Source organism: Lissotriton helveticus, chromosome 3_1 (assembly GCF_964261635.1).
Source record: "Lissotriton helveticus chromosome 3_1, aLisHel1.1, whole genome shotgun sequence".
In the NCBI taxonomy this organism is placed as follows: Eukaryota; Metazoa; Chordata; class Amphibia; order Caudata; family Salamandridae; genus Lissotriton; species Lissotriton helveticus.
Genome location: NC_136061.1, coordinates 715,829,644 through 715,851,408, shown reverse-complemented (window position 1 = coordinate 715,851,408; position 21,765 = coordinate 715,829,644). Strand labels below are relative to the sequence as shown.

Sequence of the window (21,765 nt, the reverse complement as noted above, 5' to 3'; positions counted from 1 at the left end):
GTGATCGCCATCTTCCATGTCCGGTGTCAGGTCGAATGCGAACAGTGTGTATCCACGGCCATAGCCTTCTCTTGACACGGCTACACCGCAGTCCCTTTGATGCTTTCCTGTTATCGAAACCAGTCCTTGATATTCCCTGATGTAATGCCTTGCTTCAAAACTGGGGGTGTAGGGTTTTGCAGGAATCACATTGCCCTCGTGGACCAGCGCTGCGTAGTTGATGTTGTAGTGTTTAAAATTGAAGGGGTTTGAGCCATAGGTGCCACTAAAAGCTGTATTGTCCACAAACCCTATGATGATGAGTTTTGGTAGCTGTCCCAGAAATAAATTCTGCTGTTGTGTTAAGCGGGTACCTGCAGGGATGCTGAATACCTTCAGAGCTACTCTTTCCACAGCGTACTTGGCGTTGGATATTTGCAAAGCTTCGGCGTGCGCTAACCTGACGCTCGGGGACACTTTCACTCTCTTTACAAACAGACTCGCAGACAGTATGTTCAGCTTGTACTGTTCAGCATCCCCGTTGATGAGGCAGAATGAGTCCTTGTTGCGATTGAGCTTGATCTTAAGATCAATTCCGTTGATGAGCAGTTTATCTTGGAAGAAGAGGTCCGAATGTATGCGCCCCAGGAGGTCAAAGGTACGGCTGGCTGCAGCATGCCCCGCTCTTTTTATAAAGCCCTTATTATCACCATCCAGAGCTGTGATTTCAAACTGACCGTGTGTATCCCTGTGAAAGAGACCCGCTGAAAGTTGTGTGTCAAGGGCTTCGCTACTGTAATTTAGAATGCTTTCTATGTAGGCTCTGTAGGCGTACATGTTATCGTTCTGGGTGATAAGTCGGTCGCCCAGGGTGATGTCCACTTGATTAAACATGGTAGCTAGAGGGTAAGCGATCGGTGCCACTTTAGCGTCGTCGGCAATGTCGGACCCATCCGCTTTTACGATTTTACACATAAGATGCAGCAGAGTGTTGTTGAGATCCAAATACATATCCGTGGCCCCTGACACATAAAACTCTATAGGTGCCAGAGGTGTCAATGCTGCTAAAGGTGACACCTCCATGAAGAAGCTGTTTTCGATGCTTGTCTGCGTAGGTTTTAGACTAAACAAGTCTAACTCTGATTTGGCGCACTCTCCAGATCCACAATGTACGAAGGCCATGGCTGTGTTTACAAGTCTTTAAAAAATATTTACTTTAGAGCCGGTTCGCTTCTTCACAGCTCTCTTCCGTCTTGGAGCTCTTCTTTTCTGAGGACGTTTTGAAGAGGTCCTCCTTTTTTTATAGGGGGCTGGGGGACCCCTGCGTCTGGAAACACGCAGTTTCCTTTTGACACTAGCGCGTGGCTTATACATCAAACCAGCTCCTTCTTGAGGTTGCTTGTTCATGCGCTCTGCAACCGCCGATGTAACAGACCCCACCACCTCCTGGGCAATGTTCGTGGCAGCAGCCTTAACATGAGGCTTTGCAATTTCATAGCCTCTTCTCAGGAAAGGCATAGCTCTTCTAAACAGACTCCTAAAGAATCCCCCTAATCCAGCCCCGTACATAACAGGTGAACCTTGAAAGTACGGTGGTCCTCCATAACCGGCTTGACTTCTGTAATAGTCTCTGTACATAGACGGATCTCCGTAGGTTTTCATAACCACCATGATGGCTGCTTAATACCCTCTGTCGTGTCTAGGCCTTAAATGAAGCTTGACAATAACTTTCCCGTATTTAAAGGCCACCGGCTCAGACTGATCATCGTAGATCATAATTGAAATAGTGTCAAAATGGTTTTTAGAAACTGCGACGTAGTCGGGTTTGTTAAATTGTATGTTGACCATGGTATTATTATCACCCTGTACATGCACCCACCTTAACAACGGCGAGTAACTATCACCTATCCTCTGAGACTCTACAATATCGCTGTACACATAGAGCGTGTAGAACCCCCCATTAATATCGGGGCACGTGTGATCTTGTTCCACGGGGCTTTTCACATGTTGTACTGTCCCTAAAATCCTTCTTAATTTACCTGAACAGTTAAACAGGGTGTTTCGATTTATGGATTTAAGAAACACCTTCCTTCTCACATTATCTAGCACCAGATGAATATTCGGATGTGGTTCTATACTGGCTATGGATTTGTGGATGGCTTCGATAATGCTTGTTACGTGTGGGTAGTAGCCTGGTGGGAAGGATGTGTGTATGCCCATGGGGTCCTGGTCCCTCTTGATGTAAAACTTGGTTTCAGCCGCTGTAAATGTATTCCATGTTCTAGGGTATTGTATTTCTGTTAGGGCGACCTCCCAGTCCCCCTTCAGGTCCACAGCCTTAGCCAATTTGACGGTGTAATTAGAAATCTGATTGTTGGGGAACATGTCCTTAGAAGCGTTGGATGGTAAGGTTATATAAAAGGGTGTAGTCTCCATCGTCGCAGCGGCTTTTAGTTCACACACCCTTCAGGGAGCTGGCCAACACCCAACTGTTAAATTTCTCAGGCCATCCGCGCCATTTGACATATGCCTGGCTCTTAGCACCGGTACCTTTCCTTTTCAGAACCTTTTCAACCCTATACACGCGGTTTGGATCATCGGGCACCTTTTGTAACTCTTCCTTGTAAAAGGATCCTGACACCGTTTCCCCATCGTAGTCCTTTAGCCTGTAAATATACACCCCTTCCTTAAGCTCCACACTTTCCACTATAAATATTTCATCACTAAAGGTCTGTTGGTAACCCTTCGTGAAGACTCCTTTCAGTTTTGAAATCCTGACGTGATCACCATTTTTAAAAACAGACTTCTTCACCTTTGTACCAAAGTTAGACCCATACACGTTTCTCCAGGCAGTTAACGAATTATCAGTTGTTACCTCTTCAGGTGCCATTTTGATGGTCCTATGATAACTGGCATTATATACAGCTATAAAAGCCTGTAGAACATCCACGTATCTGTATGTATTGTTGGCCGTAAAATACCGCCACATCTTAGACTTTAAAGTTCTGTTAAACCTTTCTACAACCGCTGCTTTTACCTCCGTGTGTGTTACAAAATGTTGAACATTATGCTGCTTTAATAATTTCTGAAATGACTTGTTTAAGAATTCTTTTCCTGCGTCTGTTTGTAGTTTTTGAGGAATACGCCCCTTATCGAAGATGGCTTTAAAAGCGTCTGTGACGCTAGCTCCACTTTTATCACGCATCGCCTCTGCATACGCATACTTGGACAACACATCTATGACTGTTAATATATAACACACACCGTCGTTATGTTTTGCTATATCTTGAAGGCTGATTATGTCCGCTTGCCACTGATAATCTATACACGCATTAACGATTGTGGGTCGCCTCTTAAAACGTCTTCTGGCAGGTTTATGTAGTGAATATGCCTCCTCTCCTGATAACCATGTCTTCACAGCTTCTCTGCTTACAGACTCCTTTTCAGCCACAGCCCTTCTATATAGAGCTGCGCCGCTTCCAAAGCTGCCAACCCCTCTTGTATCATAATAAAGTTTTCTTAACAGGCCCTCCGACATGTTAGCGGGCATTACAGTACAGGAAATGAAAGACGCTTGTTTTGTGTAAGAACATTTTATTAAAAAAGAATGAGTATTACCATATCACAGACATTTTACATTATTACATAGCAAGTATGGTTTACATAAAGGTATCTTGAGGGTGTAACATTCTACTACATTACTTTAAATGCACGCTATAAGGTCACAATACATCAGGCCTTATCTATTATAAAACAGCCTTTGTGGTGCCAAGGATACCACTTTTCTGTTTTTTAGATACAGATTACACATGCGCCTTTCTATAAGTCTCTGTGCCATCTTTTTGTCACAACACACACCTGTGCCTGGCATACTTCTTAGTTTTGCGTAGGGGTCGTTGGCATAGCGTATCTCCTTGACTGTCGCTATCATGATCTTCAGCATGTTCGGATGGACAAAACTATTTTCAGCGCTCAGGCCGTGCACCACCCTTAGCAGTTTATGCATCTTGTACGGGTCTAGCATACTACATATGTACCGGATTACACGGTCTCTGTATGATCCGGATAGACACTCGTGCGCCCCCTGTTCAGGGTCGTTAATACGATGGCCGAAACACAGGCTGTAATAGTCCCTTTTGACGCATGTGTATACAACCACAGCTGCGAAACCTTTAACACTTGATATGTCATCAGTGGTGAACCCAACTCTGGTGAACCCTGGCGTTGGTTTTTCAGAGTCGTCGTTCTTAGAACACTCTTCACACTCCTTAGACATAGGTGTCCCCAGATTTGTGGAACTCCCCGTCTGGTTTGCACAGCATATACAAGACAGATTCAAGCTGCGACCTTTTGCAGTCTGCCCCTGGGCATCAGTTCTTTTCGGTGTTTCATCCTAGGTTCAAAAGATAAATATTGACAACCCGTTAGCGTTAGAAAGACAACAAACGTTCATGTAAAGGGTCTACTCCTAACATTTTTTTTTTTTTGACTTACCACCACATTTTCACCATCCTCTGCAGCGCCTCTGAAATCTTGAGAGTCGGTAATATCCATTGGGGACCCTTCATCTTCCACGCTTGTACCAGGCTGTTGCACAACTACTTCCTGAGGACTCGTCATGTGAACATCCGGGGTTTCATAGATGGGTGTGTTAGGAGCTGGTGCTCTCTAGAGGGGCCAAAAGTAAGATTAACGTTTGGTAGTTGAAGAAATAAAATACATCCTTATGCAAAATAGTTGCTCCTAACATTTTAACTCACCTCCACATTTTCAAACCCCGCGTCGGCTACTCTGACATCTTGAGAGTCGGTAATATCCATTGGTGAGCCCTCATCTTCCACGCTTGTACCAGGCTGTTGCACACCTACTTCCTGAGGACTCGTCATGTGAACATCCATGGTTTCATAGACGGGTGTATTAGGAGGAACTATGGATTCTTCCTCATCCTCCAACTCCAAGAGCATGCTTTGCTCAGACGCCAAACCGTCACTCGAACACTCGCTAGAGCTGCTGTAACACTTAATCGGGTCCACCCGGCTCGGCCATTGTTTAGCAAACCCACAGCCATAAGGTTCTCCTGGTTGAGCATTATGTTCCATTACCGCAGGTCTGGTTCTGTAAAAGCTACTGACGGGGATCACTGAGCCACCAAACCAATGTTTTCTCTCAAATGGTTTGTAGCTCTTCCTTTCTGCCATGGTGACCCTTCACGTTGTCCAGCGGCTGCTTGCTACCCCAGGCTCCTGACAAAGGCTTATATGTATTCAAAGAAATCACCACCCCTAAAAGAGGCGTATACCTCTACACCACAAAAGGGACACATGGCCATAGGGCTGCTTTGCCACGCCTCTACCTCCAAAAAACAACCCGCCCCCCTGTGACTCATACGCCCCTTCCGGGGCACCTGTCGGTCCTTGTCAACACACGGGCCACCTGTCACTTGTTTGAGACCAGCAGTTTAAGGCCAGGACTGTTTAAGACCAGGCCTGAGCACTCCTGGGCATGTCCATTTTTGCAGCCCTAGCTGTTAAATTTAAGGCCAGTCTTAAACTGTCAAAATTGAGACCAGAAGTTTAAGACCAGACATGTCAAAAGCTGTCAAAATTGCGACCAGCCTTTTGCGACCAGACATGTCACTTTTGCGACCAGGAATTTTTGATGAGTGGTATCCCGACTTACTACTAGAGTGTGCACTAATTAATTTCAAAATACCTTTAAGTCCAAAGGTGCAATCGCACTCTAACCCGCCATTGGCGGTCATCCATTTTCTTACCTCCCTCGAAACAGGACCCTAAAGGCTATGCTTCTTGTGCTCGGGGGAAACAACCTTTACAACGCAACTGTTACATCGCACTACCATTACAACGCAGTCATTACATCGCAACATTCCCTACATCGCATGCCATTACGACGCAACCATTACATCGCTTGACACTACAATGCATACCATTACAACGCATACCATTACAACGCATACCATTACAACGCATAGTACCCTTACACTATCCAACACTTATCCTACTGTTGCACCACCCTGGAGTTAGAATAGTACTTTTTACCCCTATACTATCCACTCATTACCATAAATGCAATGTAATGGTATGCGTTGTAAAGGTAGTATGCAATTTAATGGAATGCGTTGTAAAGGTAGTTTCTTAAAATGCGATGGTGTCATGCGATGTAATGGAATGCGTTGTAAAGGATGTTGCGATGTGAAAAATGCATTGTAAAGGCATGAGTTGTAAAAGTATGCGTTGTAACATCATACAACCTGTGCTCAGCAACCCCCCCTCCTCGAAACAACGCCCCCTTACAAATTCTCAGAGGTTCCCCTTCTGCCTGTCCTAGTGCTTAATTATCGCAAGGCACAATATCCCTTAAAAACAAGCATTTGCAATGCAATAGTCAGTCACATTCTTTATTCGGCATTTTTCAATAACACCATGCAAGTACAATAAAAAAAAAATTGCCAACATGTACAATTAAAAGACACATCAGAAGAGATACAGTACACAAATCATATATGAGACAAACATACTCCCCTCCCAAATTCCAATCCAAATTATGGTGGTGTTTGCTCAGCAGATACCTCTGGTGTCTCTTAGTTTAGCTGATGCTCTTAAAAAGTGTATCACACAAAATAGGGTCAGGGGATCTCGGGCCATTTGTAAAAATACGAGAGCATCCTTCATATGTCTAAGATTGGCCTTTTTAAACAAACGTATTAAAAAGAGATGCCTGGGCATTAGATAAAATGGGCATAATAATACAAAATGAAGGGTATCCTGCGGAGATCGATGATCGCAGCCGCAGGGACCCTTTGACTCAACTGAATTAGTAAAATCCACCGGCTCGGCTAGTAGGGGATGTAAAAGGTTGAGCCTAAAACGTGTAAATAAAAACCTATCCTGGGCGTTCTGTATAAGGGTGAGGTACGGCTCCAAACCTCTGCAGGACCTCACTACAGCATGTGCCTTAACTGACTGTTTGTTTCTATCCTTAACTTCTCGTGCTATGGCTTTATGTTTCAGAAGCATCTCCTTTACTCTGACCTGGTCCCGTTTTGTTATACGGGATAGTGTTGGAAAAAGATCCTCACACCCGATGCTCACCAAACCACCCTTCACATATTTGAGCCATGGGATGGACATTCCCTTCTCCCTCCCAAGGCAGTCAGTTATTATCGGTTTTGTCAGACTGGCTTGTGGGTTGACCCAAATCTTTAGCCAAGCAACGAGAGGCCTGCTCCCCACCCTATCCTCTAAGTATTCACAGCCCAATTCTTCGTGCAGAATATGGGAGGGGGCACTCTGGGGTACTTTGAGGAGCCTTCTCAGGTGTTTATTTTCCTCAAATTGCAACTTAGATACCTTCACCATCCCCCATAGTTCTGCCCCATATGCCACATTTGCGTAACAGATGGAGTTGTATAAAGTCAGCATCTGCTCAGGTGACCATCGCCCCAATCTGCGACCAAAATTCATTATTGCCCCTGAGCTTGATACTAATTTGTTACAGCGTTCCTCAATCAATGGTTTAAAATGTAAGCTCCTATCAAATAAAATTCCCAAGTATGAAAAGGTCTGTACCTTCACTAAACTTGCTGTACCTATTTTGTAATTAAAAAATGTTCCCATGTTTTTGGGCCCCACTTCCATGACATATGATTTAGACAGGTTGGCAGATAGATCTAAACTATTCATAAAGTCTACAAACCCGTCTATCAGCCGCTGCAGTCCGCGTGGGGTACGTGCCAGCAAGACCGCATTGTCTGCATAGAGCAAGACGGGAATTGGTCTGCTTCATATTCTGGGTGAGTCCACTTTTAGTCTAATTAAAAACTGTTCTAGGCCATTAATGTATAGCGAGAACAAAAGAGGGGGCCAAAATGCCCCCTGCCTAACCCCACTGGTACACCTGAAGGACTCGGTATTCCCTCCCTCCAGATTGTACCTCACTTTAGCAGATGTGTTCCAGTGAAGGGCACTCAAAATCCTGATAAGGCCAGCATCTACCCCTAAATTGGACATTATGGCCCACAACTTTTCCCTATTCACGCAATCAAAGGCCGCAGCCAGATCCATGAATGCTAAAGAAACCTTTTCCTTATTGGCTACTGTATATTTTGTAACCAATAAATATAAATTTAAGCATTGGTCGGATGTGGATCTGCAGGCCTGAAAACCATACTGGATAAATCAGTGAGAATATGGTGTTCCTCTTCCCAACTCATCAGGTGATTCATGACAACCCTGCCCAACACTTTAGCTGTTACATCTATCAGTGAGATGGGGCGGTAACACTGGGGAATCCCTGCTCCCCTTTTTAAAAATGGGTACTATTGTGGCCGTTGACTATGAGCGTGGTAGCCCCCGAAAGTATGGCCGCATTTATCACTCGTTATAACTGGGCCCCACAGTTCCACTTTACTCAGAAAGAGGTCCGGCGGGATCCCATCCCGGCCTGGGGCTTTATTTCGTGTCAGGCCCTTGATGCCCCCCAATCTCCTCTAGTGTAAATTCGGGCGCCTCTGTCCCCCCCCCCCAATCGCCTCGTGCTCCTCAGTCTTGATGGTCCCCCTATTATATAATCCTCTGAAGTGGTCCACCCACTGTTCACGGAGCACATTTGACGCTATCTGTGGGCTATTTCCATCTTGAAAACAGGGCCTGTTAACTATCGTCCAGAAAGTGGAAAGAGCTCTTCTTTCTGCCGCTCCTCTGAGATCTTCCCACGTTTGGGTTTGAAGCGCATTCTTCCGGCGCCTTACTGCCCGTTTGTAGGTTAGTCTGCACTGCATAACCCTTTGATTGTCTCTTTGCTTGTGTTTGAGAGCAGTTCTTAAATTCTTATGAGCTAGGGAACACCCTCTAACAAACCATTTAGGCTCGATCATCTTCTTAACCCACCCCGTCGTATGCATTAGGCGATCTACTAGCCGCCCTATCTCTACGAATGCCTCGACGAGCGGGGTCCCATTGACCTCTAAATTTAAACATACCTCTATTTGCTGTTTCCCCTCTACCAAAAGTGATTTATAAAAACTATCGCCATTGAGCTTGGACCATTTTAGGCGCCGCCCTTGATCCGTAGCCCTCACCCTAATATCTTCAGCCTCCCTCCTTATTACCTTTCTACCACTTGACACTGCCACCGTCACCGTTAGTGGGTTATGATCGCTAAAACCGATACAATCAATGGTAAACCCCAGAATTCTCCGTTTTAACAGGTCCGATACAAGTATAAAATCAATATATGAACTGTGTCCTCCTCCTTTGAAGGTAGGGTTAACCTGCCTATTGGGTTTAATGGGTAACAGATCCATTGAGTGTTCCATATTGTACATTTTCAACACCCTACTTAGTTCCCTTCCTTCAACCGTGTGATCAAAGTGGGCTCCCTCTTCCACATTACAAGATGCCCAATCTTTCGTAAATGGTATCAGTTTCGGACACAAATGACAATTAAAATCCCCTGCTATTAGAATCGATGGGCCCGTAGCACCCTGATCCCGCTCTCTGTGACACCAGTCTTTCCTCCAACTCTACATCCTCCCACATTATAGAAATTGACTAGCATTAAGTTAAGGTCTTTGCATTTGAACAGTACAACAATCATACAGTCAGAGTTCCAATTTAGGTCCTTCCAGGTCCCTTCGAAACTCAGGTGAGCCCATATTAAGAGACCACCCTTTGCTCTCCCTGACGTGGATCTACCTGCTGGGACACCAAAGGATTTGAACCCGACCAAATTGAAATTAGTCGGTTCCACTTCCCAGGTTTCCTGAACACAAATTATATTAAATCTGTTGATATATTCCAGCCACTCAGTGTTTTGGAATTTAGCTGATAGGCCCGCCACGTTCCAGGACACTAATTCGAGGGTGCTCAAATGACCACTGTTAGGAGCTCCAGCGGTTATGAGGGGCTCACTGGGTGTTTGAGTAACTATGGGTCTGACTTGATGCAAGTTGCATGATGCCAGATAGTTCATATTTGGATGTACACCTTTTAGGGACTCCCCTACTGATCTTCGCTGTGGCTCCCTTTCCCTACCTATCTTGTCCTTGGGTAGTCAATCTACTTCACTGAGATGTCTACCCCAACCCAATGGCGCATATTTAACGGGAGAGCATACCTTTCCCTCATTCGAGCAGCCTGATTCTCGTATGTATATGCTCCCTGAGCATCATTGCCCAAGCACTGACCCTGCTCTCTGTGGTTCCTTCCCCGCCCTCTATTTGGCTGCACCATCCACCCCCCTAGGGTCTTCCCGAAGCCCTACCATGGGCCCAGTGTTTTCAGACTTGTAGAAATAGCTTAGATTTTGTGCCTGTATGTTTGATTGCGTGCATATCTGGGGATCCTTGGTAACATGCTGTGCTACTTTAGGGTCTTTAAAATTCACAATACAATCCCATAATATGTTTTTCTGCCTGTTTCCTACCCAACTCACTCTTCTTGCAAAGAGGATCTTACAGTGGGCCTCTCGGGGCAAAGGTCTATTACAATTTAACCAATGTATTATCTTATTTTTCAATTGGTCGTACGATTCTTCTAATTCCACTTTTAACTCAGGGACCCCCGTCAGGACCACCACGTATGGTGCACAGTCTGGGGGCAGATCTAAATGGGGCTGCGGTTTCTTTGCAATATTTCTTTCCATCTCTTCATTACCTAGTGCCCCCTGTACCCTGTCAGAATCGATCGTTCCCTTACCTCTTGTTTCCCCCCCCTGAATTGTCTCTCACTGGCAGTTGCGCAGAGCAATCCGTCATGGATATGGCAGTAAGTTAGAGCAGTGGCACCCTCCCTTTCAATATTCTTCAAATGATTACCCCTCTCTATCTTGTCATCAATGCTGCCCAAAGTACACATTATTACTCCCTTCGCAGTCTCTGTTCAATTGCTTTCAGTCTATCCCGAGGGGCTCCAGGTGGGCCATTAAAAGGACCTCCATCTTCCTCCAGAATGATTCCTCAGTCTGAAAAGATCCCACTACAGCCACTGGGTCAGCACTATTTAGGGCAGTCCCCCCTGGCTGGGCTCCTTGAAAGGTATTTGCAATTGTGGGGTCATCAGTAACACTCTCCTTCCGAGTGCCTTGCGCACAACTCTTAGCCTTCTTCCCTTTCTGTTGTACTTCAGCACGGACTGCTCCTCGCTTTCTTTTCGCAGTAGCCCCCCTCAAACGCTCAGCTAGGGAGCTGTGCTCCTCCGGGGCTGTGGTGGTGCCTCCCCCTCTCAAGCAGCAGCAGCTGGGCAGCAGGTGCAGGACTTCTGGGGCTTGTAGTCCCCCTGGGCGCAGCAACGACCCGGTGGCGCGGAGATGAAAGAGTGCTTACTGTGAAGACCTCGGGACCCCTGTCCCACCGAGGAAAGTTGGGCTGCAATGAGGGCAGGCGAGCAAAAGGAGGCAAAAAGCGAGTCCCAATGCAAAAGGTCTCACATTAGGAAAGTTTGAGCTATTGGTATTGTAAATGACAAATATTTTATTTATGTGTTGGTTTTGAAAATAGCAAAATAAATAGCTTTGTCATTTACAATGCCAATAGTTTTAACTTCCGTAAATGTGACACCTATAGCATTTGTAATGCAATGTGTTGTATTTACGTGACTTGGATGTATTGATATTACAATCAACAATGGCTTTATTTTTTTTAATAATTATTACTTAAATAAAAGTTATTGTAATTTACAATGGCAATAGCTTAAACTTTTGTAAATAACTTTTGTGAAGATTATGTTCAGTGTATTTTATTGTGACGAAAATCCAAGAACAGAAGTGAACTATTAACATCTTTTTGTGACATTTGTAATAAAGCTTGAAACATTGAGAGAACATATTTGAACCAGTTGTTAAATGGTTGCACAGATTGATGATGCTGTGGCGTTCAGTGATGTTGTGGTGCCCCTGAGTGATGCTGTGGTGATGCGATAGATAGAGTGAGGGCGATAGATAGAGTGAGGGCGATAGATAGAGTGAGGGCGATAGATAGAGTGAGGGCGATAGAAAGGCAGGAATCACCAGGTTAAGTCTACTAAACTTCTAGTGTTGGACTTTAGTTGCATTTCTCACATCAGTATTTTCCTGTATTTAAAATTAAAACTAAAACTGCAAGGGGATGGAGGACTTCGTTTTGAAAAGGCTTAATCTGAGTCCAACTAACTAATCCTAAAAGATCAAAATATGTTACCTCAACACTTAGGCTAGCTTTCAAATCGCTTGTTGCTTTATTTTGCGCCCCCCCCACCGTACTCTTCAGCAGTGATCTTGAAAAAAATGGAACCTTTCTTAAAGATCCACATATCACTAATGATAATGCTCTTATGAGGATACACAACTTCATAGGAAAATCTCATCCCAATAGACTTTTGGTCAAGATAAGGCACTAGCCAATGTTCAGTAGTGGGTGATAAGCCATTACCCACAAAACTGAATTTCTTATGCTCTCCAACTATTGTTTACAATTGTCTATCATTGCAAATTCCATTATTCTGGCTTAACTTTGGCCTCAATTCTCGGTCTGGTCACATAGCCTTAATAACATTGCCAAAAATGCTAACCATCATCTCTGGGAATAGAGTAACAGAAGGGTTTAACTAGTGCAGCCAGATAAACTAGCCCTTAAGCATAATGGAAAGTTATTACCGACCCAAAATGATGACCAGTGGGGTCCCGACAGATACAATACAGTTGTGTGGAACAAGAATCATGCTCTGTTGAAAATTAAGACATTTCCTTGTCAATTATAACTAAGGGTAATCAACCAGCATTGCACGACAAGCCAAATAAAAACAGGATTCCTTTATAGCAGAACTGCTGTGATTTAGAGTCGAGAGCAACACATCAGATCACATCCATGTGCTCTTTCCTTAAGAGAAAGGGTTGGTAACAAGTTGTTATATTCAATGTTTCGCATAGTCAACCGAAATAATCCAATGTATGCATCAGCATATATAATCTAATCAACATTTGTTAGGGGTGGGGGGAAAAAAAAGGAAGATTATTAAGAAAGCTAGACAGCAGAAAATCAGAAATCTTTAAAACTGACATTGATAAAGCCAATAGGGTGGGCATGTGTTTTAGGTTATAAGGAAGACGCTTTGATTTTGTCAATGCTCGTTAGCAGTCCAGCAGCAGGATGACGACCACTTCCTCCACACAACGAACTAGTTAGCACATGTTGTGCAGTTTGGACATATCGCCCCGAGGGATAGGTCCCTTTAGTTGGGAGGGTTTCCCGCTGAGTTACTTCAGTTTTCCCCAGTTTTATATCATCTTCACATTCCCTGGGGAACAAACACGTGACATGCAAAGAACTGGTTTGCATATCGGGGATCGACAGTCGGAAGCAGGGGGGGGGGGGGGGGGGGTGAGTACCAGGGATGCGGGTTAAGTACATCACGAGACATCACCCAGACAAACAAATAACGGCTAGGATCCCCAATACAGACCTGAAAGTTATAACATTAAATGTCAGGGGCATGCACACAGCCAGTAAGCGGTTTATGCTTATAAGAAAAGGCAACGAGCACATGTGGCACGCCTCCAGGAGACCCACCTTACGGGGACAGAGGTGGACCATTTAAGCAAAAAATGGCGAGGAATTATCTGCGCCACGATATACTCTGCATTCGCTAGGGGTACCCTAATCTGGATCAGAGAACATTCCAGGGTGGCGGATAAGGAGGGCTGGTACTCCCTAATAGCAGGACATCTCAAGGGCAAGGAGATCCTGATCGGTAGCATTTATGCCCCAATATAGAACAGGATCAGTACTGGACCCCGCCTCACTGGAGTGCTTGCACAATATACCGCAATGGCATGGTTGCTGGGAGGGGATTACAATTGCACCCTAGACATCAGTTTAGACAGATATCATCCCCCGCCGGCACATTCATCCGCGCTGAAACAGACCGTACAGTTTAAAACTGGGTTTCCCAATGGACACTAGTAGATGCCTGGCGAGAAAAGAAACCGAACGCTAAGATCTATTCCTTTCACTCTGCCCCACACAATCTTAGAGTGCGACTCGATAAGATTCCGATGCACAGCAGCACTGCTCCCCCAAATACAACACACTGACTACCTAGGCAGAGTACTGTCCGACCATACCGTGACCCTTCGCTGGAGACCACCCCATCCCCCAGTCTCTACATGGAAGTTGCCCCGGGAATGCCTCACAGACCAGGCCTTTTGTCAAACTCATGGCGAGCACATTCAGGAATACTTAATGCGGGCACAGCATCAACTAGAGCAGTAGTATGGGATGCATTTAAGTTGGAGGCAAGGGGGCACTGCATTCAACACATAGTAGTGGTGCGACAGGTACTAGACCGGTCACTGCAAATGGCAGAAACACGACTGGCGGGCATTACCAAAAAACGAGATCAGGGGGAGGCTACTCTGGAACAGGTGGCGACAGCAAAAACAACGTATGCGGAGACCATGAGCGATCTCCGCAAATTCTATTTTAGAGCATATGCCACCAGAGTACATCGTGAGGGGAACAGGGCAGGTACACTCCTCGCCTGGCTCACGAAACAAGACACGGACATGCCACCAGTCACACTATTGCAAGATAACACTGGTACCCTTAAACAATCGCAGGTAGATATACTACACATTTTTCACGAATATTACGCGGGGGTTTATGGAGCCCCACCACAGGTATCAAATCTAGCGTTGTCCCACTTCTTCCAAACCATGCCTCTACCCAGTATTCCACCGGCAGGCAGGAAGAGGATAGACACCAAGATAAAATCCCCAGATGTCACCCAAGCCATCAGGGCACTGGCGCATCGTAAAGCACTGGGAGCGGATGGCTTCCCCCTCGAATACTACACCACCTTTTTGAAGAAGTAAGCCCCTCACCTCGTAACAGTGTACAATGAGGCGCTAAGACAGGGAACTGCCCAGATCGCTCAGGAAGTCTACCCTGGTGACTTTTCTTAAAACACACTGAGATCCCACACTCCAGTCCTCGTATAAACCCATAACTTTGCTCAACACGGACTGTAAGATCTTAGGGAAAATATTGGTGGACAGATATATACAGGTTCTCCCCCAATGAATCCACCCAAACCAAAACGGCTTTCTCCCCAGACATAGCATATCGTTGAATATACGTAGACTCTTTCACGTACAAGACAGGGCACTAGACAACTTCCCCAAGAGCCGCGTGCCTAATTTTAGATCTTGACAAGGCCTTCGACACACTCCTATGGCCCTATCTGTTTGCAGTCCTTCGCAAAGTGCAAGTCGGCCCAACCATATTGGCATAGACGCAACACCTCTATAAGGGTCTTACCACCAGGGTGAGTGGGTAGGTGTATCTCAGATGCGCTGCAGGTGGAGCGAGGCACGAGTGTCCCTTGCCCCCCCCCATCTCTTCGCCTTGGCAGTGGAACCCTTAGCCATCCATCTGCGGCAGGGGGGGCGAGGCCTGTGGTATCCCAATTGCGGATACGATCCATAGTGCATCGCTCTATGCTGACGATCTCCTGATCTATGTGCGGGATGTCACAGGCGACCTCACACCAATATGGGAAATATTGCAGACTTTCGCGGAAGTCTTTGGACTTAAAGTCAATTGGGAAAAATCAACAATCTTTCCACTTAGACCCCACCTGGCTCCCTCGGAGATCATGATAGGACCTCAGACGCTCGGTTGGAGCACTGCAGCACCCCGATATTTGGGAGTGAGACTTTACCATTCACCCGAAGACCTTTACGAGGGAAACAACCGCAAAACGCTAGCGGGACTGCAAGCGACAGCAGCCTTCCGGAGGTCCCTGCCATTGGCCCCCATAGGGTGTGTAGCAATAGCAAAGCTGATTATGGTGCCCCGACTGTTAGACTCCTTTACCAATCTTCCGGTGATACCACCACGCCTTACACACCCTCTACTTACCTACCACGCAAGGGGGTTTAGGGGCCCCCTCTTTTGAGGCCTATTTCTTAGCAGCACAGCTCCAATGGCTGTCCCACTGGACGGCGGAACGCCATATAGAGGAGACACTAACAAAGGTTGGGTAACCCTTCCCGGCTATCCGAAGATTGCTGATGCCAGGCACTAAGCCGACTCGGACATATCCCCTACAAGTATCAATAGCCCGCAAATGCATAATGCGTATACACCGTATGTCAAGGGGCATACCCCTATACTCTCCTCTGCTCCCACTGGTGGGATTCCCACAGAGGGAGAACTACTAAACATCCAGAGCCCTCCGGATATGGACAGAACACGAGGTGACGGAGATTGAAACGCTATTTGAAGACGGACAACTGAAAATGTATGCCCAAATGAGAGACTGCTATGATCTCCCTCCAGGGCAATTCCTACTACATCGACGATTAGTGAACAGCACCTGACAATGCTGGGATCTCACGGAAGGGGAACCACCAACACACCCGGTACTTCATACGATCTTGCGTATGGGCAGGCATTTATTCACTTCGCATTATAAGGCAATTAGCGAACTGACCACGGCCCCTCTGTAGACCTTGCGCCAAAAGTGGGACGACGAAATAAAACGGGTGCTTCATGACCGGGAATGGGAAAAGGCTCTAGAATACCCAAAGAAAGTCTCAAGGAACGCACAATTCAAAAACATAAAAAATAGGGCCCCGCTACTCTAATGTCCTGACCTGTGACAGGAGACAGAATTGGCCTTAGATCTTCTCAGTCCCCTGGTTCTGACTCCGGAACCGCAGGTCTCTCGTGTACGAGCCGGAACTGACCACACAACAGACAGAATAGAATGCCTGCCCCCCCCCTTTTTTTCCAGTTTTTAATTACGGGCTCCCAGGCCCCCGCTCCCCCCCCCCCCCACAGTTCATTGTTTCACGTTTACCCTATGAGGTCACACAGTTGGTTTCGAAGCATTGGGAATGTAAGCATGGCCATCAACGACAGTGCTAGACAGGGTTGGAGTGGGAGACTGCATACTAACCCTTGGCAGGAACCCACACATATGGGCCCATGACACTAATTGACATACCATAGATTGCCCCGGACCACAGAAGGTGGGATCCATGTGCAATCTTCCTGTTTCCAATTTGAAATGAGATAACCGATGAGACGGATGTTCCATAATGTAAGTGTCTTTTGATATTTGCAATTACCTGAGCTCACATAATATTATGTATATTATCAAAGTAATGCAATGATGTACCATGGAAAATACAAATCCCAATAAAAAAAATGTAAACAAAAAAAACAGCAGTCCAGCAACATGATGAGAATCAGCCGTCCGTCACAGTGAACAGCGTACGGGCGGCTTCATGGCAGAATGAAAGGAAATTGCCTCACCTGCAGAGAAGGAGTAGCAGCCCGCAACAGGTCGGTTCATAATGTACGCTCAAAATCGCTCGAGATGCAGCTTTTGTTGAGGATCTCACAAGACTTCAGGTATCTTGATATCTGTCCGTCCTGATCTAAATAGCTGCATGCCTTTGGGGTAGTTGCTACAATCTGGCTCACAATCGAACACTGACAAGAGCACAACAGATTCTAAAAAATGACTGCTTCAAGTGTTTAAAAAAAACTATTGATTCAAGTACAAAATACATGTGTAAGGTGAATAAATGTAACAAAATGTGATAGACGAATGTACTTTCCAAATGTGAAATAGTTCCACATTCCTGTGGAAGCACCGGAGGGAATGGTGCACCTAACAGCCAGGAGCATTGTGGTAAGACAGAAAACTCATCTGGATAAACAAAGTTTAAACCAAGATTAAATTGACAAGGTCTCAAGAGAATGGCTGAAGCAAGCAATTCAATACTCAGCGCTTATCGCAAAATCATCCACTGTGCCCTCGTAACAAAAACGGGCAGGTGATGGCTTTGCTCGTCCTAAAAAATAGAGCTAGTTGAAGGAATACTTGCCATACTGTTGGAGACAGACTTTTCCAATTTTTTTTTGAAGTAAAACATGAGAGACAAGCCTATAGAGGCAACTGCATTTAGAAGCATTAATATCGTTTAATGCACCAACGGACTCAAGTCTGCATTGCTCCCCAACAATAGACTAACCTAGCACAGTACACATCAGATAGAACATTTTACACATCTAACACACATACCTTGTTGCAACTGGATTGCAGGGTCTTCATACAACAGCCTGAAGCGACCCGGGTAGAAGGCACGTTATTTATTTCATGTTGGGCCCTTATCTTACAGAAACAGCTGGCTAGGTTCTATTGGGGCTAGGTCCTCCTTCCCACTGTAATCAACTCCAAGGATTCAGCAAGCAACAATCCATGCATTTTCATCACATTCTGCGGCATGCCAACCAAGTGCGTGCAGAGACACACATAACTGCATACCTTACATCTGGCTATCACGTCACGCCCTACTTGTCAACAAAAGACAACACACAACAAAGTATATTACAGTGAGCATCCCTCATAAAGATACGCTGTGTAGTTAGTGAACCAGTATGAACCAAAACATGTTACATAAAACATCCCAAAACATGCATTAAAGTTTCTAGCATGCATCCAAGAGAAGTAAGATGTGCCATATACTATTACAACTGACAGTGCCATCATGCCATCTAGATAATTTTACCATGTTCAGTCCACTGCGAAAGCTAGGGACAAGGACATATTTAAGACCATGCAATCAGTCATAGGCATTCAACCACATTTCCACCAGCATACTAACACCCAGAGTTCAATTCATTCAAATCCGCACCAAATTGTTCAGATGGCCCACTCACGATCCTTAACATATCGATTCAATGGTCAACCTTACGTCAAGCAAGTCACACCATGCAGACCTCAACATCAACAGTTTAAAACCTGTGAACAAGCGGAAGTAAAATGTGTGGCTGGTAGAGTATCCCTTAAATCTTTAACTTTTTCCTTGTCCAATTTGCCTCTGCACTCCTTTAATTATCCATTCTATTACCATCTTTTATTCAAACCATCTCCAACCTGCGCGGTCGCTAGACTTTGTAGGTCTCGTTTTTTTTTCTCCACAGAATACCCCTTTCTTTTCCTTAATTGTTTTCAATAATTGTTTATTAAAGCTTTTAAGACATTTACATTATCAATACAATAAGTAAACTGAGAAAAAGGGTGCACATTCAGCGAGAATCGAATCATATTAATCAATTAACAGCACACTAAAGACTCAATAGGCAAAAAAAGATACAAAAAACATTTGAGCAAAATTCATACTCTATTAAAAAAAACTGTAGGGGCCATTAGAAATCAGTTATCAAAGCATGGACTTTTGAGACTACATACATCAATTAAATATGTCATAAAACACATCAGTACAATCCACAATAGAGTCTAATATATACCTCTGCAAAGGATTGAAGCAGCCTGCCCGTGTAACATAACCAATATCAAAATTCATCTAATCATAAAGTGCTGTACAATCACTCCTTTAATTATCCATCCCACTACCACTTTTTATGAAAAACTCTCCAAACTGGGTTATTTTCCCTAGGCTTTGCAGGTCTTTTGTTTTTCTATCTAATACCCATTTCTTGGTGTATTTATGAGCTCAGAGTTGAAATTTAGAACTACGAGCAAGTCCAAGTAGAAATCGGTTTACGCTATTCATTGCTTTCTCTTGGTTGAATGCTGGTTTTTCAAGAAGTGGTCTACAATATATACAGCAGGTAGCTAGTATGTCCACAGCAATTAGACTGACTTCCTGGAACAGATGAAGAGTCATGCAAAGCGGTATCTCCGGGGAGATACAGTGCCTTCTGATTAACTGGCTCAGTGTTCCTGCACCTGGGTTTTACGAGTGCACGAAAACGAGGCCCAGTTAATGGATGGATCGGTCTGTCACGTAAAATCACAGCAGTATTCAGACAGGGACTGTGGCCATAGCCCATCCTGGCACTAACTGGTCAACCAAACCCTGCTGCAGCAGGCGAGGGGGAAGAGCATGGATGGCTCACCTTGTTGCAGCCCACCCTGCACAAGACGCACTCAGCGCGGCCTATGAGTCTTCAACCCAGAGCAGGTCACCATGCTCCAATTTACAACCTCAGAGCTGGTGGAAAATAGCATGTTATTTTGGCCGGTAGGAGGATCCACATGGAGGTTTACCAGGCAATTTTCATTTTATTCCCCACTGCGGCGTAACAACTCAATAGTCAGATTTGGGAGAGGGACTAAAAAATGGAAATTTATTTTGGGCCCACAGTATTCTCACACCTAAATGCAGCTCACTCGTAAGTGGTCTCTGTGGTAGGACGGTTGAGAAAAGGTTTGACAACCATAGCTTTTGTTAAACATACGGAGAAAGCTAAAGTTGCCTCATGGTCATTTTTGATACTTGGATCATCATCATCATCATCTCAAAGAGTAAGTGTGGGGGGGGGGGGGGGGGAGATTAGTATGCCTGCCGGGAAAGAGGATCCAAAGGGAAAAATAGATTAGAATAGTAGGTTAAGAAGTATACATACAGTAGTACAGAGGAACAAACCAGCATGGGCAAAATGTTGCGTTTGACAAATATATCTCAAGACAGACTGCGCTCAGTAATTATGGAATAGAAAGTGGGCACCAAAAAGTGTTCAGATCCATCTTGTATCCCACCTACATAGAGCACTCCTACAATGTCAATTTGTTGACGCTTAGTAAAATATGCCCCTTTCTTGGCAGTAAAATGGATTACAGTGAGTGTTGCACCTAGTGTTCACCTTGCCTTCAAATATGGGTTCACGTGTGTTTAGCCTTTCCTCCAACACTGACTTTTTAAAACTCAGTCCAGAAGGCAATAGGCACAACACCACCAATTAGGGTGAATCTGAATGAGCAGAAAATATTTACTGTACATTTTAGCATGTAGAAACCTAGCTTTATCTGACCTGCTCTATAAAGATGTCCATTGTAGGGCAGTATGCATCTGGAGAAGCCAAACTCAGCACTGAATCAAAAACAAAACTTTGTTTGCAAACAAGCTCCCTGAGGAATCATTGGTAAACTGAAGTCTGCTCCGAATTTGCTGATTGGAAGATACAACTATAAAACAATGTTTTCCATGGATGCGGACTAAAAATCCTTTGATTCACAGCATGCTTCAGTCATACAATACAAGTCAGTGAACTAGGTCTTCACATTACACTGCCTATCTTGCAGGCAATTTGTTTTCCCGCTACACACACTAGAGGATCTCTCATTTTTCTGACAGGGGATTAATTCGACTGCAAACTCAGAAAACAGAACGGATCATTCTATAGTTTTACCACTACTTAGCAGGAGCTATGATGCAAGTATGGACCCCACAGAGTTCCACAAATTTCTCTAGGTCAATAGTACTTAACCTTTCGACTTCTGTGGACCCCCAATTAATAATTACTGGTATCCGGAGACCCCCATTGAATAACTGGAATCCAAGGGCCCTTATTGAGTCAATTATGGAAGCCAGAGACCACGGATGAAGCAATTTTGATAATTTGAACCTCAAAAACTAACAAAAAAATACAGAACCAAGCCGTCATAAAACAAATACACAAATGAAGAAATATTTTATTTAAAATCAATCACAAATATTAAAAAAAAATAGAAATGTTTATTTTAATGGGGAGGTTGGGGCTTTCCTTTGTTCAAATGAGGCCACACATCATCCATACTATATTATGTTAGATGCATTTGCATGGCTTCCACAAATTAATCTGATAACACCAACGTTTTAGTCTCGAATTTCAAATTCCTTCACATTTATGGAACGTTCTAAAACTTCCAATTTTACATCTTTAGTTATATACACTGTATTATGCTTTTAATATTTAGTTTTCTAAACAGT

At 44.6% G+C, this 21,765-nt stretch overlaps 1 protein-coding gene across 1 annotated transcript in view; it reads right to left on the bottom strand.

The window, feature by feature from the left end:
- Nucleotides 1-21,765, bottom strand: part of DEPDC7 (DEP domain containing 7) — a 310,449-nt gene that overhangs the window by 245,901 nt on the left and 42,783 nt on the right. The window lies entirely within an intron of this gene.